The 16891-nt window shown below is 45.3% G+C and overlaps 1 protein-coding gene across 1 annotated transcript in view; it reads left to right on the top strand.

Moving 5' to 3' along the window:
- ATP8B4 (ATPase phospholipid transporting 8B4 (putative)) overlaps positions 1–16891 on the top strand; it is a 3731093-nt gene that overhangs the window by 2423141 nt on the left and 1291061 nt on the right. The window lies entirely within an intron of this gene.

Below are 16891 nucleotides of genomic sequence, written 5' to 3'. Positions count from 1 at the left end.
TGTACACTAGCATCCCCCAGGACGCAACGCTGGTGGCAGCAGCTCGCGCCCTGGGAGCCCAGGAGTGGTTTTATGACACTCCCCAGTCCTTTGTCATGCAATGTGTGGAGCTGGCTCTCACTCGCATTTTTTTCTGTCACAAGGATGCCCTGTACTTACAGATCTCGGGGACATTGATGGGCGCTACTTTTGCGCCGAGCCTGGCGTGTATTTACGTCGGCCAATTCGAGGAAAACTACCTTGACCACCCCTCTAATCCCTTCCAGGGGCACATTTGCCTCTGGAAGAGATATATAGACGATGTTCTATGTATTTGGAGGGGCACTCAACAACATCTCTGTGAGTTCCTTGAATGGCTGAATTCTCTTGACACCTGTTTGAAATTCACTTGGCAGTTTAGTAGGGAGGCGGCTACATACCTTGACCTTGATATCACTGTGTTGGATGACAAACTTACTACCAGCGTTCATCACAAGCCCACTGATAAAAACTCCCTTTTACACTACCAGTCGTACCACCCCAGAGCTCTGAGGGACAACCTCCCAGTTGGTCAGTTTCTTAGATATCGTAGAAACTGTTCCTCTACATCTGATTATTTACATCAATCGGAGGTGTTGAGCACAAAATTGGAACAACGTGCTTACCCTAAGAGGATTATTACCAGAGCCCGTAAAAGGGCGCACAACACACCCAGGGAGGCTTTGCTGGAGAGGACAAGAAGGAATCCAAGGAGAGTTTGCCAGTGGTCCTTACATTCGACCCGTTGTCTAATAAGATCAGACAAATAATCAAGCAACATTGGTCATTGTTATCTACCAGTGACTTCCAGATGCCCCAGCCTAGATTTGCATTTAAAAGGACCCAAAACCTGAAGGACAGACTGGTGCATACAAGACCCGCCCATGTTCAGAAGAACATAAATCTACCTCCAGGACACCATCCTTGTGGGAGCTGTTCAGTGTGCGAACTGACGGAGAAAACAACTGAGATCGTACTAGGTAGTGGGAGGACCTGGTTTCTCCGTCAGTTTACCAACTGTAATACGTGCCATGTAATCTACAGATTGACATGCCCTTGTGGACTACATTACATTGGTCTTACATCTAGAAAGGTCAAGGTACGCATTCAGGAACATCTGAGCACTATTAGGGCTGGTAAGCTCACCACTCGATTAGTCCAACACTACAAAGATCAGCGACATCAATTTAGATCTTTAAAGTGGGTTGTCCTGGAGAAAGTGTGGGGCGATCTGGGTGATATTGATAAGAGACTAGCCGTGAAGGAGGCCCGTTGGATTTTTACTGAGAAGGGGGATACCGTTGGTCTCAATGACCAAATCGAGTGGAATAAAGTAAGCAGATAGGTGGTTATTGATAGGCTGAGTATTTCAACATATTATTAATATACTACCTCCACTCACCCCTGATGAACCGTTCTAAACATCTTGTACATAGTATAACCCTGGTAAAGTGGTTCCGCAGGTTCCGCAATAATTTATTTGAGATTTTCCAGCTCCCCGGGGTGCACATCAGGTGACACACAGGCCATTGGTGTAGTTTATCCCTGACGCTATTGGGTTGGGCGCCGCATGAAATATGTTGATGGTGCACATATGCGCTCCTTGATGCATTCTGGAGGTTGGTTAATATCTATCTCTATCGTCATTAATTGCGGACTGACTCCCCTGTTTTTCGATATATTATCGCTCTCTGGTAATGATGACTGTTATATGGGTCCTTTTGCTGCCGAAATTTGTCTGCATACCGGTTGGGATTGCGATCACGCCCGCCACTTATTGGGTCTCACCCTACTTCTTGTGGGCTTATGTTTTTTAACAATATTGCATAATCACCCATTAATTTGTAGTCAGAGTAGTTCGTTTTTGGCTTGGGTCTTTATAGTTTTAAATCGGAGCCATGACCACTCCAAAATGGCCGCGACATTCTCCATTATTAATTGATACATCCTTACGACTCGCGTAGTCTCGCGAGATGATGCCACAGCTACTCATTGAAATTGAATTCAGTCGCGCGTTGAGTTGCTCCAGTGCTGAGGTAACGCCTGGTTGTACAAGAGACAGGGTAAGCCCGGGGACGGATGAGCTACTGAAAAACGCCGTTTTCATTTCTGGGTGGTGCGTGACTGTTGCGGTACGAAGAGCTTAGGGTTTTACTTTTTACACATTATTGAACTAGACGCATGTGATTGTTGAAGTCAGTTGTGCTGTGAAAACGATATCGGCATTGGGTTGTGCTGATGTGATACATTATATTTTAAAGGGTTCTTGTGTTGTAATGACCAATGACGGAGTAGAACTTCCAAACAAGCGAGGTGATTGTTCATTTGTATATTGAGGAAGAGTAAATACACAGTGTGTCTTCTAGATTGAGTCAGGTATAGACGGTCTATACTTGTTTCCACAGGAGCAGGCACCAACGACGGTCGTGCTGTGCTGAGCAGGAAAGCGATAGTTAATAATTTAGTACGCCCCTGCGACTGGTTGGTGGCTGGTATGTGGGCCCATAGCCACAACTAGGTAATGAACTAAATGTTGTCACCATCACCATCCTTGGGTTGGTTTTTGAACTCATCCCTCTCCGTACTGATTATGCTGTATGTTTGTTTGTTTGTGTTTGTCAGTCCTTTTAAAGGTGTGTGTCCAGAGAAGGTGATTTTTGACCCCTTCTTGCCCTGATGAATTTGCCACAAACTTTATTGGCAATGAAACATGTTGGCCGTCATTATTAAGGTATGCAACATGCTGTGGTTTTTAACAGGGTGATAGACTCCTAACCAGAATAAAACAATCATTTGTGAGTCTATACACCTTCACTATTTTTATATTTGTCGTTGTCTGCACAATTTATCTGTTTTTGTGTTCTTCACACTACACTGTCTTGTGTTTTGTGTTTTCTATTGGACACTGCACACCTTTTTCTTGAGAGAGAGTGACCGATGATGAAATAAACGTGGGCAAGCTGGTGAGAACCAACCAGTAGCTCCTCTGGTGGTGCGCACGTGAGGTACTCTCTCTCTCTCTACATATTTTTTCACCTCGTCACTATTGAGGGTCTCTGTAGAGTGTATTTGTTTGTGGACTGACTGCACATTCTCCTTTTCTCACTTTTCTATCTATTTTAATTGTTAAACTTGTAGCATTCTGGATGGGCTGTCTCCAGACATTATAAATGAGTATTGGAGGTCTGTGATAACGTACACCCCCTCCTACCTAGTCCAGAGTAACAAGGAAGTTTTTTTGCTACAGTGTGCCAGTACTTTTTTGTTGAAACTATTGTCCAACTCGAGACCAGGACGGGGTCCCATATTCTCTCATTCTCAGGTAATGGGGTTGACTAGATCCTAGAGGGATTCTTGGCATAACACCTACATAGATGCTAGGTACACTTAGGTACATCTAGTTTGGGAGGCATCGTAGGAGTAGGCACTTATTATCATGTATTTTATGTACTTGTATATATTCATGATTACTGCAAATTGGTAGAACTGTACCATCCCTTTACTTTCGCAGTACTGCTAATCATATATCTCTGCCACAGTCTAATGGTTGTTGTAACTCATCTATTCTACACTAGAATAACAACTGTTTAATAAATCCTTATTGACAAACGCCCAGTATGTTTATTCTGTGTATCTATGAGACCAACTAAGTGAGCACGAGTGACTGAGCAAAAAGTAATATATTGTTTCCCCAATCCTGGGTGATCAGGGTTGTCATGTTCTGTGGTTGCCAGAAACTAGTCTCGCCCCGATAAGCGGAGATTCTTGTGGCACTGTGAGCTAGCTGATATAGACAGTCTAACGTATCCAGTGGGGGTGCACGGAATCAGTCTGCCACCAATCCCACAGTTTGTTATCCAAATGCGCAGATCCTGTATAGATAATATAGAAACTACATGACAAAACGTTTTGCCTGCTTACCTGGTAAAGTGCACAAAGTGCTTGCGCACACTCCCCTAAACATGGTTTGATTGGCATATACCCCATTGGCATATATCATTTACTTTTAAGTCCCTGGTAGAGTGGTATACTATATACCCAGGCCCCGTAAATTAAATGTTACCAGTGGGCCTGCAGAACGTATTGTGCCACCAACTCAAGGAGCACCTTAAAACATATTCCAGGCCTTCCATTATAGCTTGAGTACCAGCGGCGGCTGGTGACATTTGAACGTGATGGGGAGTATACGTTTGTGATGGGTGCTTAGAGGTGAGTGAGCGCAGCGAATGAGCCTGAATAACATGAGGGCAGGTTCGCTGGGGCTCTCCCCCTGAGAAAAGTTTGAAAAAAGAGTGGGCAAATTGTGCATTTTTAAGCAGATTTGCGAAAGTCATAAGGTTAATAAAGCAATTGTGAAAGTGTAGTTAAGACATCAATAAAGAGATTTCATATGAATATTATGTAGGTTGCTTGTTATTCAGTATAACCTCAGAACTTCACAACAGACTTAGAGATAAAAATGCTGAGTACCTCACAGATTTTTTTATTTATTAATATACCTTTACATATGAAATCTGCTTAGCAAATACAAGTTATTGTCAGACTGGACACATTGAGACAGCAAGGAATAAACATTAAAAGGCAGTATGGCACCCTACAAGGCACTGTACGTCTCATTCAGGTGATGAAGAAATATGATCACATCACCTCGATCCTTGTTCTGAGTTCCATTGCAGTCATATCACCATAACTATCACGATCCAGGTCTTTGTAGCTTTGTTGCATTTGATCTCACCATTACCCCTACTTATTTTTTGTATCGTATTGTAGCTGCATTTATATAGCACTTCCTACACTTGGAGGTGCCAAAGTACTCGTGGATTGGTGAAACAGTACTCCAGCGGCACCATGGATGGAAAGGTGTGTGTCTAAAATGGAATGTAAGGGTAGGGCTCTAGCCTTGGGGAACAGATGATGTGTACCGTTGCTCCATTTATGCATGTGTTTGAAGCCAAAGGAGAGAGGGACTGCTGCTGTCAGTGTGGGCTGCTTTTTTGGGCAGAGTGGTGGTCAATTTGGGCTATGTCTGTGCTGTTCAGACCAGATGCCACCAGCTGCCCAGGGGGGGCCTGAGCAGCCTTTTCGGGAGGCAGATGTGCTTCTAATACCTCCCTTTGAACAACAAGGCGAAGGTGTCATAACTAGTCTCTCGCTGGGCTGGCCTATTAAAGTATTCAGATTAAGGGCCAGGGGCCTCCACTAGCCAGTAAAGGCATGCACAAACGTAGGAAACTACAATTCTCTATCCTATGAAGGAACTCTCTCCCCGGAGAATGCACGGAGGCCAAGGCTCTCTACTGGTACATTTTTGGCTTAATCAGTACTTTTGTACAAAAACAATACAAAACACATTATTGCTGTTCGTGTGGCATAAAGATGCTGTATTTTTGAATGTACAAAGTAGCAGAACACTATAAAGATTGTCTCTGGCGCTATGACATCATAATGCTCATCGACTTTAGAATTTACTGACAATATCCAAGTCATGTACATATGAGCAGCATAAACATATGGACAGAGGTAAAACAATTCCCAAAGGCAAACACACAGTAAAACACAAACACTTTGAAATACTTATACAAATATCCCAGAAGAAAACACTCAGGGAATGTCATCACCAGCTCATTAGAATGCCTGTGACGGAAACAGGCATAATGTTAACACACTTAAATATGACGTGCAACAAGCAAAAGTAACACACTCCAACATCGAAGGACTTCACAGCATCCCTCTCTTAAATCGCCTTGCCAAAGTCAAAAGACAATGTTTTACAGAATCTAGCAAACTGCTGCATTGGAATGATACGCAGGCTTAGAAACAGCTCCAGAAATTAATGTACTCAGCAGGACATGCACATATTTGTAAATGCTGCTGCGAAAATATTTCTACAGCAGCGAAGAAATCTCGAAATTTTGGCAACATCTAACCATCTGCCCCAAATCTGCAGTTCTGGTATTTTTGTTGCCCCTGATTTAACGAATCGATCCTGTGGCTATATTATATAATTGAAGTGTCTCCAAATAAAAACGCAAAGGTCACTCTATTAATTCGAATTTCTCTATTCTATTCTAAAGTGCACATGCTGGTTACTTTGCTTTTGCGGTGTACCCCGGCAAAATTTCAAAGACTGACAGAGGCAGACGGCATTTGTAAAGCAAGCAGGCTGAATGCCGATCTGCAGCAAAGAGTGCCAAACATCTGGATTAGAGCACATTGCCATCAGCTGCTCTTTAGCTTGGGCACCAGGGCAAGCAGACCGCACCAGTGCATGCTCCATGGTACACAGAAGTGTGTTCCCACTGTGCATGTCCCCTGATCTGCAGAAATGTGTGCCCACCTTTGCCCCAAAGCCTGGAATACCCCGTTTCCCTTCATCTTGTTATGTTTACTAAGATCCATAATAAACAGCAATATTTTTCCTCTGGGCCTAGTTCTTAGTAGACCGAGGTATCTCCCCACACCCCAACTCCCTGTACTTGGTTGATGGTGCACGGCTTTAGTCACACTCACACTACCCCCACCCCCTGTTCGTACTTGGCCCCTGATACACAGCACTATCCCCACTCACCCCTGTGCATGATTTGTACACATTAGCTTTGTGCATGAGGCCCGGTATACAGCTTTTCCCCCTCTACATCTGTTTTATTTTTTTGTTTTGCAGATTTATATACAATGAACTCGACCTGTAGGTATTGGAGCACTTTACATGAGCACCAGTTAAGTTACACAAGAACACACATTAATTTTCAGTTGGTCAGGGAGATTAAGTGATTTGCCCAGAATCACAGGATATTGAGCTGATGCCAAGGCTCGAATCTGGTTCCCCAGCTCCAAAGTCAGCAGCTCTGGCCGTAAGGCCAACACCTTTTCTTCTCTGGTTGGGTTACATCAGCAGCATCCTGCTCTTTACCTGCTCCCGGGTACACACCAGCTACTCCCTCGTGCCTGGCACACAGAGTTCCCTCATCTATGCCGGGTTCTTGGTACACAGCAACCCCCTCAGTGCCCAGTGCCTGGTAAAGGGAAGTTTCCTCCCTCTGTGACTAGCATTGGGTAAACATTAGCATCTCACTCTGTCCCTGGTACACATAGTTCCACCTCTGTACACAAGGTCCACTAAATAATTCCCATTCACACAATGCTCCCAGTCTTAGGTGGAAATTCTGATGATATCTCACGACAACTCCTCAATTCTTCGGTTAAAGAATCTCAAGCAATCTCGGTGTCAGCTGCACCCTTAAATATCCCAGGATCTTAGGCCACTTCGGGACCTGAAACTCAAATGTCAATCCTTGGACGCCGTCCGGCCCGAAATCACATTCACTGGCCTCTCACACCAACTCTGCATGACATTACACAATCAATTAATTCCCACAATCTAGCACACAATATATACCCTATTGATACTCACTCCTTTTTTCCCCACTGATTTCACCACACTATCAAACTGCGTCACTCTCTGCCGAATTCTGCCGCCTTCCATTCTCAGTCATTGGGCTCTGTTTTGAAACTTTGGGGTTCTAGGTTCCACTTTTCTAGACTAATTCTGGATTCTCTCCTTGCTTCATGTGCAAACCATCTTACTCTGATATCAACTGAAAGGGCCAGGCCAATAAGGTTCTGGACCTATTCTAGAGTCACAATCCGATGGTTCTTCATAGAAGCATTAAAGCGTAGAGGGGAGAAAACGTATTTTTTTCAATCAAATCATTGAGAAATCCTTTTGGACACCTAATGACTACAAACAACTCTGTAAAATGTGTTAATTTATTACAATGCCAAAAACAACTGGACAATCAGACACCTCAAAATGAGTGTGTAGATATATATCGGAATCAGCATGAAACTAAAGCAGCGTATCCAATTGAGGTGATGTAGCATAAACAAGACAATTAGCTCAATGAACAAAATACAGAGGATCAGAAAGCATGAGTCCAAATTCCCCCACATCTAGGGTTGGTGGGTAAAAAGCATCAATCTAGTCCTACTCTCACGCTAAGTGACATCCCTACTTCAGCACCTTCAGAAAGGAAGGTTAAAAGGTGTCAGTCTGTGGAGTCTCCCTAAGAAGTCTCTCCACAGTCAATGGGCCATGTAGCTTAAAGCTACTGAGTCAAAGCTTGTTCTAGGATGCTCCCTCTCTGAAGGCAGAGAAAGAAGTGGGCACTTTCCCTACTTTCAACATCCCAATAGATCAGGTATTCTTCCCAAGATTGTTTGTGGGTCACACCATTTGCTCTGAGTATGATCTTAAAGGTAGTTTTCCATGGTAGGTCATAGGTTATAGTATTTATAAAGCCTATAGCTGACTGGGGACTTCCCGGCGCTGAGAGTGAGAAATTGTACATAGAGAAAAGGGGTTTAGTTAGTGGTACTGGTGGAAAAGCCATGTTTTCATCTTTTTTCTGAAATTTGATTCCACTTCCAGGAATCTTAGTTCACGAGGTAGTGCGTTCCATAACTTAGGAGCCAGATGTGAGAAAGATCTGCCTCCCCATCTCGTTCTTTTAATTCTAGTAGATCTTATTGGCATTCAGAGTGAGATCTTAGGCACCTGCTGGGGACATATGATGCCAACAAGTTACTGATTTTCTGGAGACCCCTATTGTTTATGACTTTGTGTGTCAGGCAAAGTGCCTTAAATTTGATTGTAGCCTTAATCGGTAACCAGGGGAGCGCTTTCAGATGCTTTCCCACTGGTTCCTGGATTGGCACCTTACACAAAAGCCTAACTGCAGCATTCTCCACAACTTAAAGTTGTTTAATAACATATTTTGGGACCCCTAGATAAATGGAATTTCCATAATCAAGACGTGAGGTAACCAATGCCTGTATTTGTGTTTTCCTTGCGTGATTTTGAATCTGCTCCAAAAACTTTCGGAGCATTTTGAGTAAACCAAAGCATGAACCTGCTAATTTCTTTGCTTGAACCTCCATTGTTAATTCCCTTTCCATCCAGAATCCGAGATTCTTAATCGAAGAACATGGGGCTGACTGGTTACCCATACAGCCTGGCCAGCTAGACAGAGGCCTAGGGACCGATTTATTTCCAAGGACCATCAGCTCTGTCTTGTCCCCATTCAGCTTAAGACAGCTGCTTGTCACCCACTCCACCACTCTTTCCAAACACGGTGCCAGTTGATCAGATTTAGTGTTATTTCCAGAGTCGAATGTGTATCGTCTGCATATGAAACCATGGAGATGCCAAACTGGACCCAGTCAGCCAATGGATGAATGAAGATATTGAACAATGTTTGACTGAGCGACGAGCCCTGTGGCATCCCAATAATCAGTGGTATCTTGTCCAATAGATGGTTGGATTTCATGACTTGGAAAGATCTGTCCTTCAAGAAGGATCCCAGCCAATACAAGGCTTTATCCTGTATACTGGTTTCCCTGAGTCTATTTTGTAAAATGCAATGAGCCATGGTGTCATATGCCGCTCTTTGATCTAAAAGCAGTATAGTGGCTGACCTACCTTGGTCAAGGATACTTTTTAATTCTTCTAAGACTGCTAAAAGAGCAGATTCCATGCTATGTTGTGCACGAAAGCCCATCTGCATGGAGTGGAGGCAAAGGTTGTTTTCCAAAAACTCAGATAGTGCCCCATTTACGTGTTTCACTACCAGCTTTCCAATGAATGGTAGGCGTGAGATAGACCGATAATTACTGGGTTTTGATGGATCTAAGTTGGGTTTCTTTAGTAGTGGTCTGATTATTGCCTGTTTCATGGTGTCAGGAATTTGACTGCTTCTAAAGACTGGTTGAGAATTTCCACTATTGATGGGAGCACCTCCTCTATGACTTTGTAGCGTACATGAGGTAGAGCAGGATCATGACAATGTTCTCATTTTGCAACAAGATGTCCTTAGTTCCCAGGCCTTCTCTTGTGTGAAGCACAACAGTCTTCTTTCATCAACTCAAGTTTACAATGTAACTTCTTCTCTCCTTACTTGACTAATAAAACAAAGAAATTATTCTAGCAAACAAGGGTGCTTCTTTCACCTGCAACACAAAGTGTGAAAAAGAATAAATTCCAAAACACACATGAAATTCAGCTATTATTTCTAAAGCAATGATCTGTCCATGAAAGGCCAGATTGGCTCAGCGGTCTCTGCTTGTTTTTTCCATCTTCACAGAATCTGGAAGATCAGTAGATTCTTGACTACTAAGGCCTAAACCCTGGCTATCCTTGCCTTGGTAATCTCCCGCATTGATTATGCCAACTCATTATATGTGGGTATCCCAGCATATCAGTTACATTGTTTGCAGTTGGTGCAAAATCAAGCGGCTAGGCTAATCTATCGCCAACCCAGACACCACCATGTTAGACCTTTGATGAAGAGTCTACACTGGCTTCTGGTGGCTAAACGCTGTGCCTTTAAACTGGGATGTACCATCTTTAAAGCCCTCGCCGGGAATGGCCCAGCTTTTATCTCCTCAAGGATCCAGCGTTATATCCCTTCTCGGGAATTACGGTCTTCCAACCTGAACTTGTTAACCACTCTCTCATTCAAACGTAAAAAGCATGGGGGCCTCAGATTTGTGGTCCTGGCCCGCAATTCTGGAACTCGCTCCCTGCGGAACTGAGGTCTATGATTCTCTATGTACAGTTCAGGAAACAGCTCAAGGCTTGGCTATTTTCTCAGGCATATGAGTAAGCCAACTGTCCCGTCGATGCCGCCTCCTCCCCTCTACTCACAGCGCCATGAAACCGCTTGGTTTAGGTGTGCTTAATAAATATTTTTTAACATAACATAACAAAGCAAGAGTTTCCAGGGAAATGCATTTGAGGCCTACAAAATTCAGCTAACATAAGAAACCATCATATGATCTCTACAAATTTGCATAGGAAAAAAAAGGCACATTCAATGTTACATTTACCTACATACATACATGATTAATGAACATGTTTAATACATGAATAATTGTCAGTTTCACAACATGAGCTCTTCATGTTAATGCTTTTTGCTAGTTACATTCACCTTCTACGTTAATTATCCATTTAACTTTCGCATGGGCCTAAGCACATCACGTTTCAGGTTAATACGTTACAAAATCCTAACATTCCATGTCAATGCAACAAAAGATTATATGCGGGTGGGGTCTACACGTGTGATTATAATGCACCCCTACAAATGAAATAGATTTCTGCTACATCAAGGGAATGTGGCTCACATCCCAGTCAACCAAAAACCCAATTTCTAACCGTAGCTATAATGTCTACCAGTAAAGTCTGCCTACACACATCTATCTAGAACATAATATTGCCTTAGCATTGCTTTCGATAGGAAGTAGTTTTCCATTTCGTAGATGTCTATAAACGCCATCAACTGAACTGGAAAGGACTGCTACGTTCAAAATTGGTTGGTAGTGACTTTCAGTTAGTGTATTTTGTTTACTATTGGTAAACATACGTGGAAGCTGGCAGTCATCCCCTATCAGTTGGGCAAGGTGAGTAGCCTCTTCACAGGTAAAGGCACAAGGGGTCTAGCTCAGTTTGGTTACATAGAAAAATCCACATACATTCTTTAGGGATTACTTCTTGGTGATGGGTCATGTGCTTTTCAGTATGGACTGCTAATGTATTTGACAGTATTCTTGTGTTATTAAATGCCACTAGTATCTGGCACATCTTTTGAGGGGTTGTTTATTATGAGAATCGAAATTTGCCTTACAGAAGTGTGGGTAAGTTCCAAATCTATTAAGGACACGGAGGCGAGGATTATGCTATTTCTCTCTTCGCTTTATTACAAGCGAAAATCCAGCAGCCAGAGATAAACACATCGTTATGAACCAGAAAAACTACAACTCCCTACAACCAGGGAGATACATATGTCTATAGTCCTTCCATCATTTCCAGTAACCGGTCATCATAGTCCCCTGTTTGTCTCCTCTCTTCCTCTTTCTTCGCGCGAGTCACGCCAAATTATCACTGGTCTTGTTTTGATCCCTCAGTTCCTGAAAGGACAAAAACCAAATATCAGGGAAAACGGCAAATTCCAAACTGAATACATCTCAAATAGACTGCACAAGAGACGACGGCATTGGAACTCATTAAAAGCACTCAAAATATTTTACTTACTACAGTACGGGTAGGTTCGCACCGTCGTGCACTGGGTGGGATAATCCTCGCCTCCGTGTCCTTAATAGAATTGGAACTTACCCACACTTCTCTTAGGCAAATTCCGATTCTATGGCAGGACCGGAGGCTTCGGATTATGCTAGTTCAAAGCTTACTTACCACCAACTGGGCAACATCCAAAACCGGCTTAAAATAAAACCTCTTAAAGGTCGAATCTGAGGACTAATCTGCCGCTCACATTAGATCCTCCAAGCGAGCTCCCAAAGCAAACGCCTTAGAGGCCATGGCATCCCTGGCCGAATGCGCACCAAACTGTTTCGTATCAATGCCCGCTTCTTGCATGACCCAACGCACCCATCTGGCAATTGTAGGGGAAGACACAGCCTTGTGTGGTTTCCTGAGTGCAATCAAAAGTTGACGCTCGCCCGGAGGGCGAATTTCCAGGGTCAGGTCTTCGTAAGCCTTGAGGCAATTCACCACACACAACTTCGGGGAATCCCAAAACGCCGGATAAGACACCGTTCGGGTGTGGGATTTGGTCCGACGCCCAATCGTAAAAACTACGCCTTCAGGCGAAAAGGTGCGCGCCAAGATATCCAGAGCCCAGACATCCGACACTCCTACATGAGATCAGACACAACAGTGTAGCCAATTTAGAAGACAATTCCTTCAAAGAGAGATATTTATTGGATTGCCAAGACAGAAAGAGGTTCAGCACCAAATTAACCGGGGCTCTGGCGGCAAGGACACTACCTAATTTGTCCTGCCTGGGAGATATTCCGCCATGACTGAAATGTGGTGATCGAGACAGAAACTCTGAATTTTTTTTGCCAAATTCGCTAGAGCCTGAGACCGGGGGCCCCCTAAGCGATTGACGTAACAGACAGCTGAGATGTTGTCCATTTTCAGAAGAACACAGGACTGCACTCTGTCCTTGGTCCAACACCGAGCTGCGAAGGACCCTGCCAAAAGTTCCAGACAGTTGATGTGGAGATTCTGCTCGTCGACGGACCACAAGTCGCCGGTGGAAAAATCCCCGCACCTGGCGCCCCAGCCTGACCTGCTGGCATCAGATTCTATGATCAGGTCCGGAACTGACCCGAAGATTGCCTAACTGTTCCAGGCCTCCATGTGGGACAGCCACCACACAATTTCCTCCTTGGCCTCCTCTGAGAGGGGAACGATACGGTCGTAAGATTTCCCATTCCTTAAATTGAATGCTTTGAGGCGCTGCAATGCTCGATAATGGAGGGGCCCTGGAAAGATCACCTGAATTGAAGATGAAAGGAGGCCCACTAGCCGTGCCAACTTCCGCAAGGAGATGTGAGACTTGGAAATTGTCTGACGTAACTCGTGCTGAATATTCGCAATTTTCAACGATGGAAGGCTCAAGGTTGCTTGCACGGAATCTATCACAAAACCCAGAAACGTTACCTTCTGGGAAGGCTGGAGAATGGAGTTGCTTTTGTTTATTACAAAGCCTAAGCCCTGCAAAAGAGAAACCGCCAGCAGGAGCTGCGACAGGAGGGTTCGCGGGCACTGCGCCATCACTAGCAGATCGTCCAAATAAACGATCATGCGAACGCCTTGAGCACGGAAGGCTTCCACCGCCGGATGGAGGACCTTGGTGAAACACCATGGTGCGGAAGACAGACCAAATGGAAGGGCGGTGAATTCGTACACCTTCCCCCTCCAGCAGAACTACAGAAACCGACGATGTGGAGGATGGATAGGAATCACCAAATAGGCATCTTTTAAGTCGAGGCGTACCATCCAATCGGACTGCAGGAGGACGTCCCGTAGAAGATGGATCCCCTCCATCTTGAAATGCTGGTAGACCACCCACCTGTTGAATTCCCTGAGGTTGATCACCGGCCGCCGACCGCCATCGGATTTGTCGACCAAAAAGATGTTGCTGAGAAAACCGCGGGGTGGAGTATTGATCGACAAACAGCCCCTTTGTCTAGCAACGCAGAGAGCTCTTCGTCGATCAACTGAGCATCGTGGGCGCTGAAAGAAATCTGGTAAGGCGGAGCCTGCTGCCGGGGTTCCCCCTGGAAGTCTATGTGAAACCCTCGAATAGTTTGGAGAACCCAAGCATCTGAAGTTATTTCCGCCCAAGCATCCTGAAACCATGCCAAATGACCCCCAATGCAGATCTGAGCCGCCGGAAGCACACTTGCCAGAGGGATTGGCCCTAGAGTTGGACCTGAAGTTTCCACGGCTGTGGAAGCGTTGCCCTCTTGTCGGGTAGAAGTTATTGAAGTTTTCTGAGGTGTTATACTGGCCACGAGCGGAGCCTTGTCCCCTACCAGAGCTCTGTTTGTAGCCTCGGCCGGGAGAGTGGCCCCTACCTCTCCCGGCCCCGCGGAAAACCCGCTGGTTGAAAACCCGCTTGATACTGGTCTGTGCTTTATCCAGTGATGTGAAGGTTGCTACGAACTTCCCCAGTTCTTTAACAAAGGGGTCCCCAAAGAGGCCGCCTTGTTCCACAGCACCAGCCTCCGAGGATGCCAAGTCCCCAAGTTTTGGGTCCAGTTTTATCAAAGCGAGCGAAGGCGCTCGGTAGATAGAGCACAATTAGCATTGCCAAGGAAAACGATGGCACGCTGGGCCCAATTCGAAAGGACTTCCGGGAAATGGACGATCCCGAGACCTTTGCCTCCTCTGCCATGTCCAGTATTTTGGTCATGGGGCCAATGGCGTCCAGCAACTTATCTTGGCAGGAACGCCAAGACCAGTCGATGCCTTTCTGTGGGTCTTTCACAAACTTAGCCAAAAACGTAGCCATCTTGGGATCAAGCTCCGGCGTAAATGCAATCTTATTCTCTAACGAGGGTCTCGGGCATTTTGCCCGAAGACAACCCCAAGCCTCCTTTTACAGGGGCTTCCGAAGCCTACTGGCCACAAACTGGGCCATCTTATCCCCGGGAACCCAGGCCGCCGAACGGGGGTGCATGATCCCATTCGGGTGAAGCATGTCTGCGTCCTCCGGATTCGTAGATGCGGAGGTGGAAGGGGTCGCTGATGGGAGCCAAGGCCGTGAAGACCCCGCCTCGTCATCAGTATCTCCTAGAATACCATCGTCATCCTTAGCAGGTGAGGGGGTTCTATAGGTTCCTGCGGGACATCCGCCGGTAATGTCGAGGAAACGGAAGGCCCTGCCGAATCCCCAAAAGCGGACTTGAGGCGCTCAAAAGCGGCCACGTCTACCCCTTCCACGCACTGTCTCTTAGGAGGTGGAGGTTTTCTCCCCGGACTGTTTGAGAGGCTCGGCCGGGGACTCAGTGCGCTGCGCCGCCAATTTTGCGCACTCCTGAACAATCTTTTGGGACAGGCGTTGTTCCATGGGCCCCACCACCTCATTGACTACTCTATAAATAGAGGTGTGCACTGCCTCAAAGAAGTCATCATCCCAAGGTGAAAAACCCTGGACCTCCTCTTCGTAATAATCAGCCTGATCAGCCATGTCACTAGCGAGCTAACACCCCACAATAAACCTAAGGCGATGAGAACACACACCGTAGTAAACAAAGAACTTCAAGAAGTATTTCTCCTTATAACTAAGGAAATTGATAATACAGTGAATAACCCCTATTAATTTTAAGGCAGGCTGTTAACTGCAAGGCTTGTGGGCAACCAAATGGTGGCAATAGGGGCAGCACAAAACCCCCTACGCGCGTGGCCCTCAAAGCAGACCAGGCCTGCTGCCTCCCTCGCGTGTACCGCTAGATGCGTGAGCTTTAGAAGGGCGACGTTCGCGCGCCGAGGTGAAAGCGGGTCTTGTGTGCAATTACAACGCTCGAATGAGCGCGTCGATTTCCGAGGGAAGAAAACAGTACGGACCCCCGCCGGGGCGTTCTCAATAATATATGGGAAATTGCAACCCAGAGCGGGCGTCAGGCAGCCGGGACAAGGCAACCGCTCGTAGCCCTCGCAGTGCGACTCCTCCGTGAAGAGCACCGCTGCGAGAGCAACGAGAGGGCCGAGTCCCTCTAGCAGGCAGTACACGCACCGCAAGGGACCAAAGCCGCATAAGGAGCGAAAAGAAACGCTCCCGCGGTCTATGATCGGAATCTGAAAAGGAAAAGGAAATTTTCACAATAGAATGACAAACTCATGGTAACACTGCGCACAAAAGATCAAACGACCGACAATGCAAGATAAAAGCTAGGAGCACTTAACTGGCTGCGAAGCAGCGAAGAAAGAGGAAGAGAGGAGACAAACAGGGGACAATGATGACCGATTACTGGAAATGGTGGAAAGACTATAGACTTATGTATCTCCCTGGTTGTAGGGAGTTGTAGTTTTTCTGGTTCATAACGATGTGTTTATCTCTGGCTGCTGGATTTTTCACTTGTAATAAAGCGAAGAGAGAAACAGCATAATCCGAAGCCTCCGGTCCTGCCATAGAATTTCAACTGACTGTACATTAGCATTTGGTAAGGATCGTGGCTAGGAATATTTTTGAGGTTGCAATGATACGATTATTCACTTGTTCTCTTTATTCTGAGTGTTTTATGGCAGGTGACTGCACTGCTTTTCCCTAAGTTAAAAGCCGTCAAAACGAGAAAGTTATAACGAAAGTTACAAATTTAGGTTAATTTAACTTGTAACATAGAATATCCCTTTCTTTTCCCACAGGTTTTCTGAACACATATACAAATATTACTCTCACATAACAGCGATTGAGCCCATTCGTTAGATGGACTTAATGTATTTTAATATGCAGAATATTCTTTGATTTAATTTTAATAATATGGTGCAGCTTTCTAGGAGTCAGCCATG

This window comes from Triturus cristatus, chromosome 3_1, assembly GCF_964204655.1.
Source record: "Triturus cristatus chromosome 3_1, aTriCri1.1, whole genome shotgun sequence".
In the NCBI taxonomy this organism is placed as follows: Eukaryota; Metazoa; Chordata; class Amphibia; order Caudata; family Salamandridae; genus Triturus; species Triturus cristatus.
Note: the sequence above shows the minus strand (reverse complement) of the source record. Positions and strands in the feature narration are given on the sequence as shown.